At 38.9% G+C, this 15,339-nt stretch overlaps 1 protein-coding gene across 3 annotated transcripts in view; it reads left to right on the top strand.

Moving 5' to 3' along the window:
* Positions 1-15,339, top strand: part of Prkd1 (protein kinase D1) — a 330,150-nt gene that overhangs the window by 307,289 nt on the left and 7,522 nt on the right. The window lies entirely within an intron of this gene.

The following is a 15,339-nucleotide window of genomic DNA, read 5'->3' as shown; positions in this document are numbered from 1 at the left end:
TTTGATGAAATGTGTGTTTACCAGTAAAGAGACTGGAAAGTTTATACTAAAAGGTAAGTGAAACAGTCAAGGAGAATTGTTCACGTTGGACGTATTTGCATTGATGTGATGGCAGTGAGCCGTTCCCGGGCTTTGGAATTATGCGCTTTTGAAGTCTCACCAACACAAGTGTATGACATTGACATTTTCATTATCATACCGTATCCATTAATATTCCAGGCATTTTCTCTCCTGCTTTGCTTTGTGTGACAATGGAGAATGGATATTTTATTTGGCCACTTTCTAGAAATATTGGGGTTTTTGGTTTTGTTCAGTATGAGAACATACTTATATGCAATGACTCCTTTAGGATAGGATTCCTTGGCAGGCTTGTATTATTTAAACTTATATTCTTGTTTATCAATAATTCTCTCCTCTTAAGGGAATAGACATAGTTTAAATGTTAGGGGCTGGTAGGCCATAGGAAATAATTAGTTCAAGCTTTTAGAGGTAGTTCTCTGAGAGTTCATTTAATTCTCTCTCTCTCACACACACACAAAAGTCCTGTAAAATAGGTTTTGTTTTTAAACCTGTATCATAAAAACTAAAGATAATGAAGTGATACCAGGTGTCAAAATCATTAAGCTAGTCAGTGGCAGGGCCAGAACTCACAGGCGGTCTGAGCATACGTGGTTGGCCACTAACTCTGCTTTGGTAGTTTCTGGGCAATACATAGTTCAGATTTCATGGTCAGTGTTCAGATTTCCACCATTTAAAGATGATGACACATTCATGGATAGTCATCCCATTGATACCTGTTAATGAATGTGTTAGTACAGACATGGGAAGAGTGTAGGTAAACTCCTTGAGGCAGATAAACCCCTTAGATACTGGTGCTGTTAAATGACAGGGGCTATCTCTATTGGTAGAGCTTTAGTGGTTATTGGTTGTTACCATTAGCAGCAACTGTTAACATCCTGTACATTCTTGTAAATTGTAGCTAGATGGATAATTCTAAAGGAATCTGAACTACCTACAAAAGAGCTATGGTGTATGCCAAAGGAACAATTAAGAATTTAGGGGAAGGCAAAAGTAAAGTGTAATAATCATTCTTTTCCAGTGACCATGTCTCTTGTTAGGAAACATTGCCAGTTAGACAAGACTAGCCCTAATGCTTCATATCACTTATGCAGTAAAATAACTTGATGCTGTTGCCGGAGTGGAAATGAAAAATCCCTAACACCAGTCAGACACTTCTCTGTTCTTATCAATGGGCACAGATATGGCTATAAAAACAGTAGTTAAGAAATCACAATTTATACCCACAATACAGTTCAGAATAGAATGTAAAAAATGTGCTTCAAAAACATGAACAGTAGCTGGCAAAATAAGATATGAATTTGGAAAGATGGTCATTTATTTTCTTGAATCTTCAGCTAAATTTAAAATCACAGTCTCCAATTCAGAGAATGGAGACTCACTGTGGTTTAGCTAGTCAGAACTGAATTTTCAAAAGAGATATAGAACTCACTCATCACTGAAGAATGGAAAAAAAAATATGTAACATTTCATTAAAGGAATTTATCTAGTATAACTCAAAAGCCAAATTAGTATTTGACGAAGAAATATACATTTCGTTTGTCTAGACAAAGCTCAGGAGATTTCCAACCACTCAGGCCAGGTGATAACTGATGTCAGCTCTGGTGGAAGATGAAACTGTCCTACTTCCAAAGGACTAAGTATCAGCTCAGGAATAAGTTGGCCTCTGTCCCTGTGCCTCCTTCTGGCCTTTCCTTGCTGGAGAAGCCCAGGAACTGTACTCATGGCTTCCCAGGGTCTGGGTGGCAAATGATTATTTCCCCGCCTCTGAATGAACTCAGGCTTGAGTAAGGAAAATAAGAACCTAAATTGTGTCACAGTAACAGCTGAGGTGCTAAAAATGTCATTCTGTCTCACTGAGAGTAAATAATTCCCTGATTACAAATTTCAGCGTGACCATTAGTGAGTAATTTGAAGTGTATCAGAAATGACAGACGCACTACCCAATGGGAGCCTGGTGTGGTGAATGCAACTATAGTAGACCACTGAGGAAATCTCATGGTATTTTAAACAACGCCACAGTCGCTGAAAATTCAGATCCTGTGAAGTGAGAAGCCGGTGCTATGATTATAGCAGCAAAAGGAGGGGTTGGAAGTCTAGTATCTAAGACACAGAACACATTGACATTTGTTTGCCTTCCTTGCTTCACAGCCTTATCTGTAAAATGGAGTCATGATTTCTACCTCCGTGATAAGGCAGTGTGCTGGCTAATTTCATGTCCACACAGGCTAGAGTCATCTCTGAGGCAAGAACTCTAATTGAGAAAATGCCTCCATAAGGTCTGGCTGTAGGTAAGCCTGAAAAGACCATTTTCTTAATTAGTGATTGATGGGGGAGGGCCCAGCTCCTTGTGGGTGGTGCTGTCCCTGGGCTGGTGGTCCTGGGTTCTATAAGAAAGGAGGCAGAGCAAGCCACTGGGAGCAGCCTTACAGCAAGGAGCACCCCTCCATGACCTCTGCATCGATTCCTACTCCAGGTTCCTGCCCTGCTTGAGTTCCTACCCTCGCTGTTTTTGATGATGAACTATTATATGGAACTGTGAGTGAAATAAACCCTTCCCTCCACAAGTTGCTTTTGGTCATGGTGCTTCATCACAGCAATAGTGACCCTAACTAGGAAAAGTAGTAATGAAGAGTGAGTGAGATAAAATCTTAGAGGTATCTGTACAAGTTAGGATGGGTCCAGCCATGCTTGTGAATTGGGAGAGTACTGCAGAACCCTGAGCTAAGCAACTGGCCTCACTGGCAAGCAAAAATTGAATGTGTAAATTTATAAACTGTATGCAAACTTCTGTTCCAAAACTCTTTATGACTTTCCTTGTTTCGATAACAGAAACTTACAGCAAGCAAATAAGATAAATTATTGAACCCCAATTAGAGAATGTAAAAAGTAAACCTTAGGTTCAGCTGGTTCCTGCCATCCCCATGTGTTTTCCCCTCAAAGCTGCTTTATTTCAAGGTAACTTTCTTCTCAGGTTGTCTTTCAAATTCTGCCCTTGCTATGTCCATGCTTGCCTGCCCCTGACTATTGTGCATGGTCTCAAAATGGAAGTCAGCATATTTACATAGACAGTCTCTGAATATGATAACAGTTGTCTCTGCTCAAGTCCCAATATACCCTTGGAGCAATCACAAAGTTATCCCAGGAGCCCAACTCTGATGCTCTGATTAGCCTTGTGGATAAAGATGCTTCCACTAAGAAAAGGAAAGGAAACTACTGCAGGAAAAAAAGATGCTAGGCTAAAACCAAACACAAAGGCATTAACAGGTGTCAGGGAAAACAGGGTTTCTATGGTGTGTGTGTGTGTGTGTGTGTGTGTGTGTGTGTGTGTGTGTGTGTGTGTGTGTACGAGAGAGAGAGAGAGAGAGAGAGAGAGAGAGAGAGAGAGAGAGAGAGAGAAAGAGAGAGAGAGAGACAGACAGAGAGAGAGAGAGAGGAAGAGAGAGACAGAGAGAAGTATGGTTTGGAAAATGAGAACATTTAAGGAAAGTAACATAACACATATTAACAAACTGAAACGGAGACATAATACTAGCTCACACCTGAGTAGAATCTGCCAAGGAGCTAAGCACTCAATATTCCTACCATGCATGAATTCATACATCAGCCCCTATCCTTGAAGTAGAGACTATTATTGATTCTAATTTAAAGGTGCAGGGACACAAACATCGAGTTAAGTAACCTGTGTGAGTGTTGGCAGTTTCAAATCTCAACAGCTGTCCGAGGCTAGATGTTTCTACCCACAACACTTCCAACCTCTTGGTAATCCTTTTCATGGATGGCTTATCCTGCTGTATTCACTTTCACTATGTTTTCACTGTTTTACCAGAGAAGCAACACAATATTTAATCATCTCTAAAGGTACCCGGAAATAGCGCCATAGTACAATGAAGACCTGAGCTGACAGTGCTGTGTGTACAATCATGATAACTTTAGTCAAGTTACTTATTTCCTTAGATCTTGGTTTTCTATCCGGAATACAGTGATAGAAATTGCTGCCTGGGATTTTGTAGGAGATGAGGTTGCACTAGAAATGCAGTGATTAACAGAATTGTACTAGTTTAAATACTTTTATCATGTTGTGTTTTCAATCCTCTTTCCAGACTCTCTTCTTTATCCTCTATCTGTCTGTCTACCACGTGTCACCATTGCTTGTATCCCTCTACCACATATGTATATTTGAGTTTTGTACGTGTATTTAACTATAGTTATCTGTAATAGCACCACTAAATGTATTCTTGAGGCCATAGCTGAAATGAAATAACATGAAGTTAAATATAACTGAGGCTGGGGAGATGTCCCAGTGGATAAAGCCCTTGTTATGCAAGGGTGAGAACTGGAGTTCTTCTTAGTGGCCTTCCTGTAATCCCAGGACTCTGAAGGCAGAAATAGGGTCTCCCAAATGAGCTGGCCAATGAGACTGTCCATATTAGTAAGTTCTTGGCCCAGTTGAGAGACCCTGAATCCATGAATAAGGCATAGTGTATTTATCAATATATGCACAATATGTGCACAACAGCGCATGTGCACAAAGGAGGCTCCTTAGAGTGAATCATGATGATAAACAATTGTACAGAGGAGATATCTCCCAACAGGAAGAATGTTCACCGTGTTAGCTCATTCTAAAGCATGCTATGTGGTGCTGTGTTTCATCTCATCATGTTTCTTAGCTGGATAGTCATTGTCATTACCCATTGTGTCCATCACTACCAACGGCAATGGCAATTAGACAGGGTCTCACTATCACCTCCAGCTTTAGCTCAGTCCAGCTTGTGGTGAGGGCTAAGCATATCCACCCTGTTACTATAAGTCCTGCTTGGAAGGACCAGTACTCATGAACTATCTTTCAATGATCACTTGATTTGATAAATTTATTTCATCATATGGAAAGGGAAGTTCACTGTCACCTAAATAATTTTTAATGTCCAGGTGAAGCTACAGACAGTTGTGTGTCTCTCCTTTCATTGCATTCTTAAAATTTCCCAACAGAGAAGACACAGACTTCTCTGTGCTTATCACATCTGGTACATCATCGGAATGATCCCTGATACTACTAAAACTGTCAGAAAATTGTGAGACTCAACCCATAATTCAAGAGATAGTACTTTGGTTGTTGAACTCTGAAAAAAAAATGAGAAATTGGAAAACTGGCAAGTCGTCAAAACAGGAATGTTTGTAAGACAGGAGAGTCTAATAGTTTCGCCAATGAATTTCTCCGATAATTGATCATTTGTAAGCCTTTCATGGTCTTGCTCTAGGTGGTCTGTAGACTTTCAACTTTGGCATGGGAACAGTGAGTGGAGCTAGATTAAAATGAGGATGTCGGGCTGGAGAGATGGCTCAGCCGTTAAAGGCTAGGCTCACAACCAAAAATATAAAATGAGGATGTCTCTTATCTCCATTCATTGCCCTCTGCTTGAAATGTAAGAAGTTCAAAATTAAACTCTCAAAACTTCACCTCTACCAAGGCTGCAGAAAAAAGTAATGAGGTGCTCTGAACGATCAAAGTACACAACACACACACACACACATGCTGGTGCCGTAACAAAGGCTGTTACGTTATGCAAACAACAAAAACTAAAGGGAGTTGTTTCGTAGTAATAAGCAGATAAAGGATTCCAAGACAAAAATAAAAGGAGTCAATGTTTCATGGTTTCATTTAAGAACAAAGCTGTTGCTGTACAGTTAACATCCCCAGAAACAGCTGGCAGATGGAACTCCTCCGAAATACTGAATGGACTTCCTGATGTTCAAATGAAGAAAAGTTATAACATCCATCTGTTGTTCCTAGGATCTTTTCAAAGCCACATAATTTCTGTCAGGTATTTACCATGTTCAGAATATCATGTATATTTTAATCCATATCAACTTGCAAAGACTATGAATAGAAAAGAAAGCACCAGGGTAGGGTGTTTCTTCAAAAGGCAAAATACATAAAAATCTAGGGTAACACAAAAAGATGTGCAGGGGAGTGAAGCTGACACATGGGACATGATTTTAAGCAGTTTGGGAGATGTGGAGAAAAGGAATCACCATCACCATAGCTTACGTTATCCTTGGTGTGGGCACCCATGAGAGACCTGGGGCTGTGAGCAGCAGTCTAGTTGGGCAGTGGGTTATTACCCTGAGTTTATCAACTAACAATAAATGTATATGAATTATTCACTATTGATATTCATCTATGACTGTAGATAACCTTTCAACTAAGCATTCCTTAATTATAAATATGCAAAAGAATATGAATAATGGAACTTCTGTGTCACTGAGACTGGGTGACAGGAGGTGCCTGAGGCCCAACTTCAGAGTCCTATGAGATCCTGCCTCTGCACATGTGTGCAATGATGTACATGGGTGTGTCACTTAATATACAGTTTAATCAAGAATAAAGACTGGGGCCAGTGACACTGCTCAGGGGTAAAGGCACTTACCATCAAACCAGACAAACCGAACTCAGTCACCAGGACCACATGGAAGAGAGAAAGGAGTCCTGTCAGTTGTCCTCAGACCTTCACATATGCTCTGTGGTACCTGCCCACACACTCACTGACACACTCACACCCCCACACACACTGTCATACACTCACGTGTGCTCATACACACTCACACACTAAATAAATAATAAAAAGAGAATTCAGAATAAGTGTTTTATGTGATGTCAATACACTTACATATTATATAATATGTCTGTGTGTTTTAGTATTTGCCTGCCCCATAATTAGTGCCAGGCATATTCTAAATTACAAAAATGGCCAGTACAGGTAACTGAACATGTAAATTAATTGGGAGGAAAACAATTATGTCAAGAAAGCTGGCATGATATGAGCCTTTTGTGTGGATGCTTTCCCCGAGACAGGGTTAAGCTAAGTAGCTCCTGATGGCTAAGTACCCGATGTACATCCTAGTCTTGAACTCTCAGCAATCCTCCTGCATCGACCTCCTGAGTTTTGAGATTATTGACACCTGCCACCAGATCCAGCTGACTTATCACCTTTAATGGAGGGGATCACATTTGTCAAACAGGTTGTTCTGGAAATATCTTTGGTAGAGAATCAGGTTCACTTGAATTAATAAGCATGCAGATTAGTACTTTATAAAATATAATAAAAATGTAACCACAGTATAAAATATCTCTAACAGTTTCTGAAGACTCAATCTGCTCTTCTGAACTTATCTCATGGACCAGAGTATAAATAGCACTGGCTTAGAGTCAGAGAATCATGAATACAGTCAAAGTTTGAGGGCCTGGAAAAATGGCTTAGCACTGAAGAGCACTGGCTGGTCTTGCAAAGAGCCTGGGTTCAGTTCCCAAAACCCATGTAGTAACTCACTAAACTATGCAATTCAGCTTCCAGCGATTCTGGTGTATCCTTCTGGCCTTGAGGCACTAGGCACACATATGATGGTCATACATATATGCCTGCAAAACACTAATACACGTAAAATAATAAATAAGTAAACCTTTAAAAATAGTAGCAATGCTTTCAATATTTAGAAGTTTATAGGAAATCAGTAGAAAAGTAAGTAAAAATAGGTGTTTTCTAAGCATTAAGAAGAGGGGATTTTATTTTGATTATCAACTTTTCTTACGGACCTCAATCTTTTCGTAGGTGTGTGTGAGATGAATTTTAAAAATAAATCGAAGCCCAAAGTAAGCAAACAAAATTTCATGGAACAAAATAAGGGTTGGGAGGCCAGGAGGTAGTCCTGTATACCTTTAATCCCAGCACTTGGGAAGCAGAGGCAAGCAGATTTCTATGAGTTTGAGGCCAGCCTGGTCGACAGAGCTAGTTCCAGGACAGTCGAGGCTATACAAAGAAACCCTGTCTCAAAAAACAAAAACTAAAACAAAACATAAGGATTGAGAAAAAAATTGAGGACTGTATTTTTTTGTGTGGGGGAGTATAAAAATAATTCTGCCACAAATGGTCTAAAAGTTATCAAAAATTTAAAATAAACTACATATAATATTTGAATACAAATATCATTCACTACTCAGCTTTGGGGTTCCAGTTTCTTCTCTGTAACACCCATCATGACAATGTGACTAGGCAGATGAGACAGAAGCTACCATGAATCCAAGTCGGCCATGTCCACCCAAAGGAGAATTTCCAAATATGAATGTCCCTGGAATTTTCTTTTCCCATATCGACTTCATTTGCACAGGATCATAGCACGGGTTATGTGGTTCATTTACATGTATGGACTTGATTTTACAGCTCTTGCTTTCGCCAGAGTTATTCTTAGAAGGAAAAAAGTGATCCAGATAACCAAACACAGAGGCTTGCAAGGCCGGTGAAGTGAGACGTAATTTGCTTCAGTGTGAGTTGCCTCATTAAGTGAATAAGGACATCCCTGCAGTGATGAATTTGAAAGCGTTTGTTAGAGTAACGGTACATTGCCATCATCAAGTTGATGTGTTCAATTAGAGATGTGCATTAAATTTGAGGGAGGATGGTAATGGGCAGTGAAGAAATTACTTTTTTTTTTCCTTCTGAGTTTTGATATTCCCTTATATACCATTAAGGAGGCAAGCAGGCAGTAATCAACACAGAGGCAGCCTGGGAAATTGTCTCACACGGAGCCCCTGACCCCTGCAGACAGAAGATCATTTTCTGTGTTCACAGGTGAAGTCTGAAGGAGCACCTATCCCCAGGCCACCTGCAGTGTTATTGCGACTCAAATCCGGAGTCACATGACTACTTGGTATTATCAAGAATTCTGATCAAAGAGGAAGGCTTGACATACCACATATATACATATAAGAAGGAATATGGAAATACCCTCACACTGATCTCAAACCTTGTCATTAGTGCAACATTAATTAATTATCAAATTGTGATGATTTGATGACAAGAGGCTTCTTCCACTAGTGAGCCCTAACAGCATCAACAGTAATATTTATGCCTCATTTTTTTGATAAGCATGGCTCTAATTTATCCTCTGAGTTGAGCTCAATTCTTAGCTGTATGGTATATATTATACATATAATAACCTATAGTAGTTAGTAACTGTAAGATACCGCTAAATATATCCAGACATACACATTTTATTTTAAAGTAGTTTTTGCCATTCCAGCTCGATAGGTTCAAATAAAATTGGCTGTAAGTGTGTTTTTCCCCAGAAATTGGAAAATACAGCCAGTACAAATACAAAGAAAAGCTAAATAAAAGCCAAGCACCATCACCACATGGTATGTTTTCAAAACCCGTCAGTGTTCCAGAATGCTAAGCACTTTAGAAGTAGTGCTCTGCCATGAAACGGAACCAGCTGTAGATCCTCGTTTCACAACACATTGTTCAAAACAAAAAAAAAGTAAGCTCGATGAATGTAAGCTTTGGTTAGATAAGACCCAGAAATCCACTGGTCTGAGAAACAAAAGAACGGCAATTGTCATCTTAATAATTAAACTGTGTTGTAACAGTTTATGAGGCTTGCAGATCCAGTGAGCCTGCTGAATATTAATGAATAGATTGATTTGTCAACATATTAACACCACTGTCAGACATAACAGCACGTAGGAGAGGTGCTGGGACCAGCCAGAGAACTGCTTCAGAATGCTGACCGGGTGCCAGGATTGCAATCAGGATTGATAAAGTGAAGTGAATTATGTGGGTCAGAACCTCCATGGTAGGGGGGTTAACATTTTAAATGATTTCAATTTAAAATTCTGCAACTATGTTTAATTTTTAGAAGAGCCTTTCTTTGTTTTCATTAAAAGGGGATTTGACAATCATGAGCCTGTGGTATATGATGATTTAAAAAATGTCCACCAGTTAAGTGAGTTTTATATGTTTTTATGTATAAAATATTTTCTATCCAGTGAGATAATATGGGAAAGCCTGTCCCACCAAGAAAGAATTTATTTTGCAGGAAGGCAAGTTCAATATGACTAGCATGTTTTTCTCTGATAAATGGCAATTTGTGAAAATGGTTGAAACTTTTATCAGGATAGTTGATATTACAAATCTTCAAAGTTGGTTGTTTATTTGTGCCCCCAATATTAAAGTAGTTGTATAGTACTTGAATTAAAATAGAAATTTTTGCTCCTGAAGTTATAACATAGTTGAACTGAAATATGACTTTTCATGTATGAATAAAGGGTCAAGAGTGGATAAATATTTATGTTTGCTTCCATCCACAATAACAAAAGGGAATACTACAAAATACAGGATATAAACAAATTAAGTAATTATTTAAGAAAAATTAAAAATTTTTTATCTAGCATTTTATTGCCTTAGATTATACCAATCCACTGAGCAATTATGCAGAATATTCTCAGTTTCCTCCAGTCATAGAAAATATGTGGGATTAGAAGGACTTGAGTTCTCCTTAGAGACTAATGCAATGACCTGAAGCATCTCCGTGTTTCAGCACACCAGTAGGACAATTTTAATCATCACCCCTTTTCCAAATGGAGGCTCATCAGCCCTCATGCATGCCTCAGTCTCTCTTCTGGTGATTCTGATCCAAGCAATCTTCTGCGTTTATGATAATTTTAAACAAAATCTCAGAACAGATCTAAATTTTGGTTCAATGGCTCTAGTTAAGTATAACGTGTTACCAGCGTAGTGGCACATTCCTGTTATCTGGGCACTTAAGAGCCAGAGGACCAGATACTGAAAGCCAACCTGGGCTGTGTAATAAAGATGATGATGATGATGATGATGATGATGATGATGATGATGATTGTTGGTGATAGTGTGAAGCCAGCATTATAAAGACATTTAGCATGATACAACATTTGATTTGGGGACAATAAGTAGAATCATAATGAGTTGCTGTGGATTTTAAGGCTTTAACTCATTCTTGTACATGTTGTTAATAACCCATATTTTCCAATTCTGCAATTATAAGTTTGTGGGTAGAGGACTGGGGGATTCAAATAGAAGACCTAGTTCCATATGCCTATGAAATGTTTGCTTACTAGGATCACCCATTACTCCAGACTGTAGCCATTGTGTAACCCACCTTGTTCACTATTACTATCAGCATTTTCTGCACAGAAGTTAACCTGGAAGCCCTCCTAAGTCTTGATCCTAAAATACTGAAGAAGGTATGCTTCAGAATCGGTTATTTCTTAATGTTTCTCTTTATTTATATCCATTTATTCAGTGGTCCATGGGACCATAGTAACCCAGCTATTAACCATTTTCAATGTTCTTGCCTTCAACCTCTTGGAACACAAAATCTGTTCTAAAAGCCAGCAGTCCAGTATTGGCAGGGATCCATGAGTAGATACACAGCATCACCCTCCATCCAATCCTGTAAAACCAGGATCCTCTAATTAAAATCCTCAAAGCTCTATTGAAATGTATGTGAAAGTCTACAAAGCAGTTTAGCAGCCAAGTTCAAGCCCTCAAGGTAGTAGAAATGCCCAAGGCACTTCTAAAACTCCCAGTACCTACCTAGAGGCTCCTCATGTAAAGATTTTTTTACCTTTCTCCAGTTTGAATATTCATGTTTAGAAATATAACTCTCTTAAAGGATTTTAGTGTGCAGAGAAAATAGAGAATAAGCTATGACAGAAATACATTTGTGTTGCTATCTTAAATTCTGAGTCAGTCAGGCATGAGTTTGATAACCTCTGTATGCTTGTGTTGAAACAATTCATGGTTTCCAAGATTGTGTTGCCGATCTTCAGAAAAAAAAAAATGTGATTGAATGTGAAGCCAAGAGTAACCATTGATAGCATACTTTCTACAGAAGAAAGAACTGGGAGCAGGAAAGCCATCGACTTGAGTCTCTAAAGGTCTTACACTTCATTGGATTCTGGTAATTGACTCAGGAACGAGTGAGATGATGATTTCCAGTGGCCTTGTTAGCTGCTGGCAGCCTCTGGTTGCAGCCCCTGAGAGGAGCGTCCCAGTTAGTGTTGCTGGGCAACGGCATGCTGGGTTGAGAGCTGGAATGTGAAGGGTTGCAAAACGATTTTTAAAATAAACACACAAGTTCCCATCAGCATGAAGCCAAGCAGAGAGAGAGAAGTAGTAAGCACTACATTTCAGCAGTCAGAGGTAGAACTGACAGGAGCTGGGGGTGTGCCACTGCCTTGAAAAAAGAGCCAGAGGGTATCTGGAGATGGTGCCATCAAAAAAATCTCTAAACTGCTTTCTAATCTGAAAACATCAAGCTGAATAGTTTGGGTGTAGTGAAATGTGAGGATAGTAAGCATAAAAATAAAAAGTGTTATGTCTGGACAATGAAAGATGAGCACTGGGGTGTCATAAGTTCCTTCCCTACTGTAAATTCAGTACTCTGTATGTCCTTAGCATTGTTCTGATTTCCTGACAGTAATCACTGGTGATCCCATGATCCATTACATTCTTCCCTGCCTTAGTGCCCCATCATCCAGAAATATTATAATTAAAAGATACAAACCACATGGATACAATATGGATGTTAAAACTTAGAGCTGAGAAAGAGGCCATTTAAATTGCTGGTTAATGTACTGAAGCCACCAAATGGCTTTTTTAGTAGTTTTCTGATGCCTTAAAGTTCAGGTGCATCTTTTGTTTTAGAGACCCATAAAGTTTAGCTAAAAAATGAATATCCCATTTGTCTGACCTCAAAGGAGCTAAAATCAAATGGAGAGAATGGGAAGGGCCACCACACACTGATCTGATAAAAGAACATGCTCAAAGATGGAGAGGATTTGATAGAAGATGTGAACTGAGGCCCTTACATGCTAGCAATGCAAAGGTGTCAGTAACAGTTTCTCTCTAGGATGTCCTCCAAGCTTTATGCACTTCCGGTTTTCCACAGCAGAGCTGGTGTATCTTGTGCACACTCAGAAAGAGTGATTATCCACATATTTGCTATTTGCTTTGAAGTCCAGAATGACCACAGTATAATTTGTACAGTTTTGAGGTTAATTTAGTACTTTGATGCTAGAAGAAAGTAGAATCTAAATGCATATATTCATTGAATACTTGTTTGCCCTTGGCTTCTTCCTGTGCCCTTCAATTGCATCTTCCTTGGGTATCCTGGTGCACCTAGCCATGATCTCCACAGAACTTTAGCTGTCCCAACACTCTTCAGAGGATCCACTCTGTTAAACAATGAGTATGTGGTAAAATTTTACTAATAGTTTAATCTCTCCTGTGATAGAATAGTGAGAAAAATGACTGGGCAAAAAGTTATAAGCCAAGAAATTATAACAACAACAACAACAAAGGTGTTAGATTTATAAATTATATTTCCTTCCCTTTTTTAGCTTATAGGAAAACATGAATGTATGGCTACAGACATTTTTATAACAACAACAACAACAACAAAGGTGTTAGATTTATAAATTATATTTCCTTCCCTTTTTTAGCTTATAGGAAAACATGAATGTATGGCTACAGACATTTTTATGAGAACCAAAGTCTTTAATCATAAAGGAGAAATGTAAAAATTGAAATTTGTATCATACAGTTGTTGACAATGTTCCCATAAGGAAAGAAATTGGGGAGAAAACACCTCACATTGTTCAAATGTGGCTGCTTAAGAAACCCTGTGGTATTTGACTTTTAATGGGACTGAACTTATGGATAAGCAGAGAACAAAACTGCCAGAATAGTGCCAGGACTGACTACAAGAATAAATAGGATGGGATGGATGGAAAGTAATCATGACAGTGCAAAAGTTACTGTCATATTTACGGCCAATTAAAGTTGCTGCTTCCCAGTTTGCCCCTATTGTCTTCTAGAGCAGAAAGAGAAAGGAGAGGAGAGTGTGAAGAGTGTAGGGGGTCTCATAGCTGCATTGCTTTGACTCTAGCTGAAATCTAGCTAGTCAAAATGGTATCAGCTTGTTACCCCGTATGGCTTAAGAGCCAGTACTGTGTTCCCCACCCTATGAAAGCCAGATGTTTGAAATAATTGGTTTTCTGATTTTCTGGAAGGAAGTCTAGAATACCCATATATTCTTTTCTTGTAGGTTTCCAAGTTACACTGGCACTCTGGAGCCTTAAAGAGCCCTGTGTGACCTGTCGTTTTTGCATGGCTTTCTTTTTCTACCTGGGCACCAGCATGCCACTTTTCCATCCAGTGTCCCAATCTTCCCTGCTCCAGGACGTGTTCTCTTTCTCCTTCACTTTCCTTTTCAGAGGAATTCACAACCTGGCCTACTTTTGTATCTGTCTCTCCCGTTTTCTCTTCATACACCCTCACATTCCAAAGGAATGCCTTAAAAACACAGTTCCTTCTAGGTGAGCATTTTGCCTTTTTTCATATGATATATTTTTATTATATTTTCCCTCTCCCAACTCCTACCGGATCTTCCCCACCTCCCTACTCATCCAACTTGGTAATCTTTCTCACTTTCTTTCAACTGTAATTAAAAAAAAAAAAAAAAGAACTAAAACTCAAATAAGATAAAAAAAAAATGCCAAAACAAAATGAAACAAAGTACCCTCTCCATGCACACACACACACAAACAAACCAAACCAAAACAACAACAAAAACTAACCAAACAAACAAAACCATGGAATCTGTTTTATGTTGACCAAGCACTGATGGGCATGGGTTCTGTCCTGGAGTGTGGTTGAGATGCCCAGCAACACTATTGGAGAAAACTGATTTTCTCTTTTCCAGCAGGTATCAATTGCAAATATCTTGTTGGTTAGAGATGGAAGTTTGCGTTCACATCCCCTTGGTGCTCGGGTTTGTCTGGTGTAAACATGTGAAGTTCCTTTCATGCTGCCACAGTCTCTTTGTGTTCATATATACATCAGTCCAATTGTTTATGGAAGATGCTGCTTCCTTGGAATAATCCATCATCTTTGACCCATAACCTCTCTGCCTCTTCTTCCATGTAGATCTCTGAGCATTGAGAAGGAGGGTTTTATAAAGACATCCCATTTAGGACTGAGTGTTCCAAAGTCTCTCATTCTTTCCACATTGTCCAGCTGTAGTTCTCTGTGTTAAGTACAGTGTACTTCAAAAAATAAAACCCCTCTCTTATGAGGGTTGAATAGTGCACTGATCAATGGGCTTTAGAATATGTCATTAGTAGATACTTCATTGTTATGTTTCTTTAACAGAAAATAGTAATAGAATTTTACCTAGGGCTCATAACCTATTGAATCTCAGGTTCCTGGCCACTTTAGCTGTTTCAGGCATGGATTTTATCTCATGGAAGAGTCCTTAAATCCAATAAAAAAAATATTGGTAACTACTATAACATTTGTGCCATTATTACACCAATATATCTTGCAGGCAGGTTCACTGTTGTAGGTTGCACCAAGAATCATGTTGATAATTATTTTTCTCCTCCAA

The sequence above is a fragment of the Peromyscus californicus genome, unplaced genomic scaffold, assembly GCF_007827085.1.
Source record: "Peromyscus californicus insignis strain IS unplaced genomic scaffold, ASM782708v3 Scaffold_15__1_contigs__length_86483966, whole genome shotgun sequence".
Classification (NCBI taxonomy): domain Eukaryota; kingdom Metazoa; phylum Chordata; class Mammalia; order Rodentia; family Cricetidae; genus Peromyscus; species Peromyscus californicus.
The sequence above is the reverse complement of the archived record's forward strand: the minus strand, read 5'-3'. Positions and strand labels throughout refer to the sequence as shown.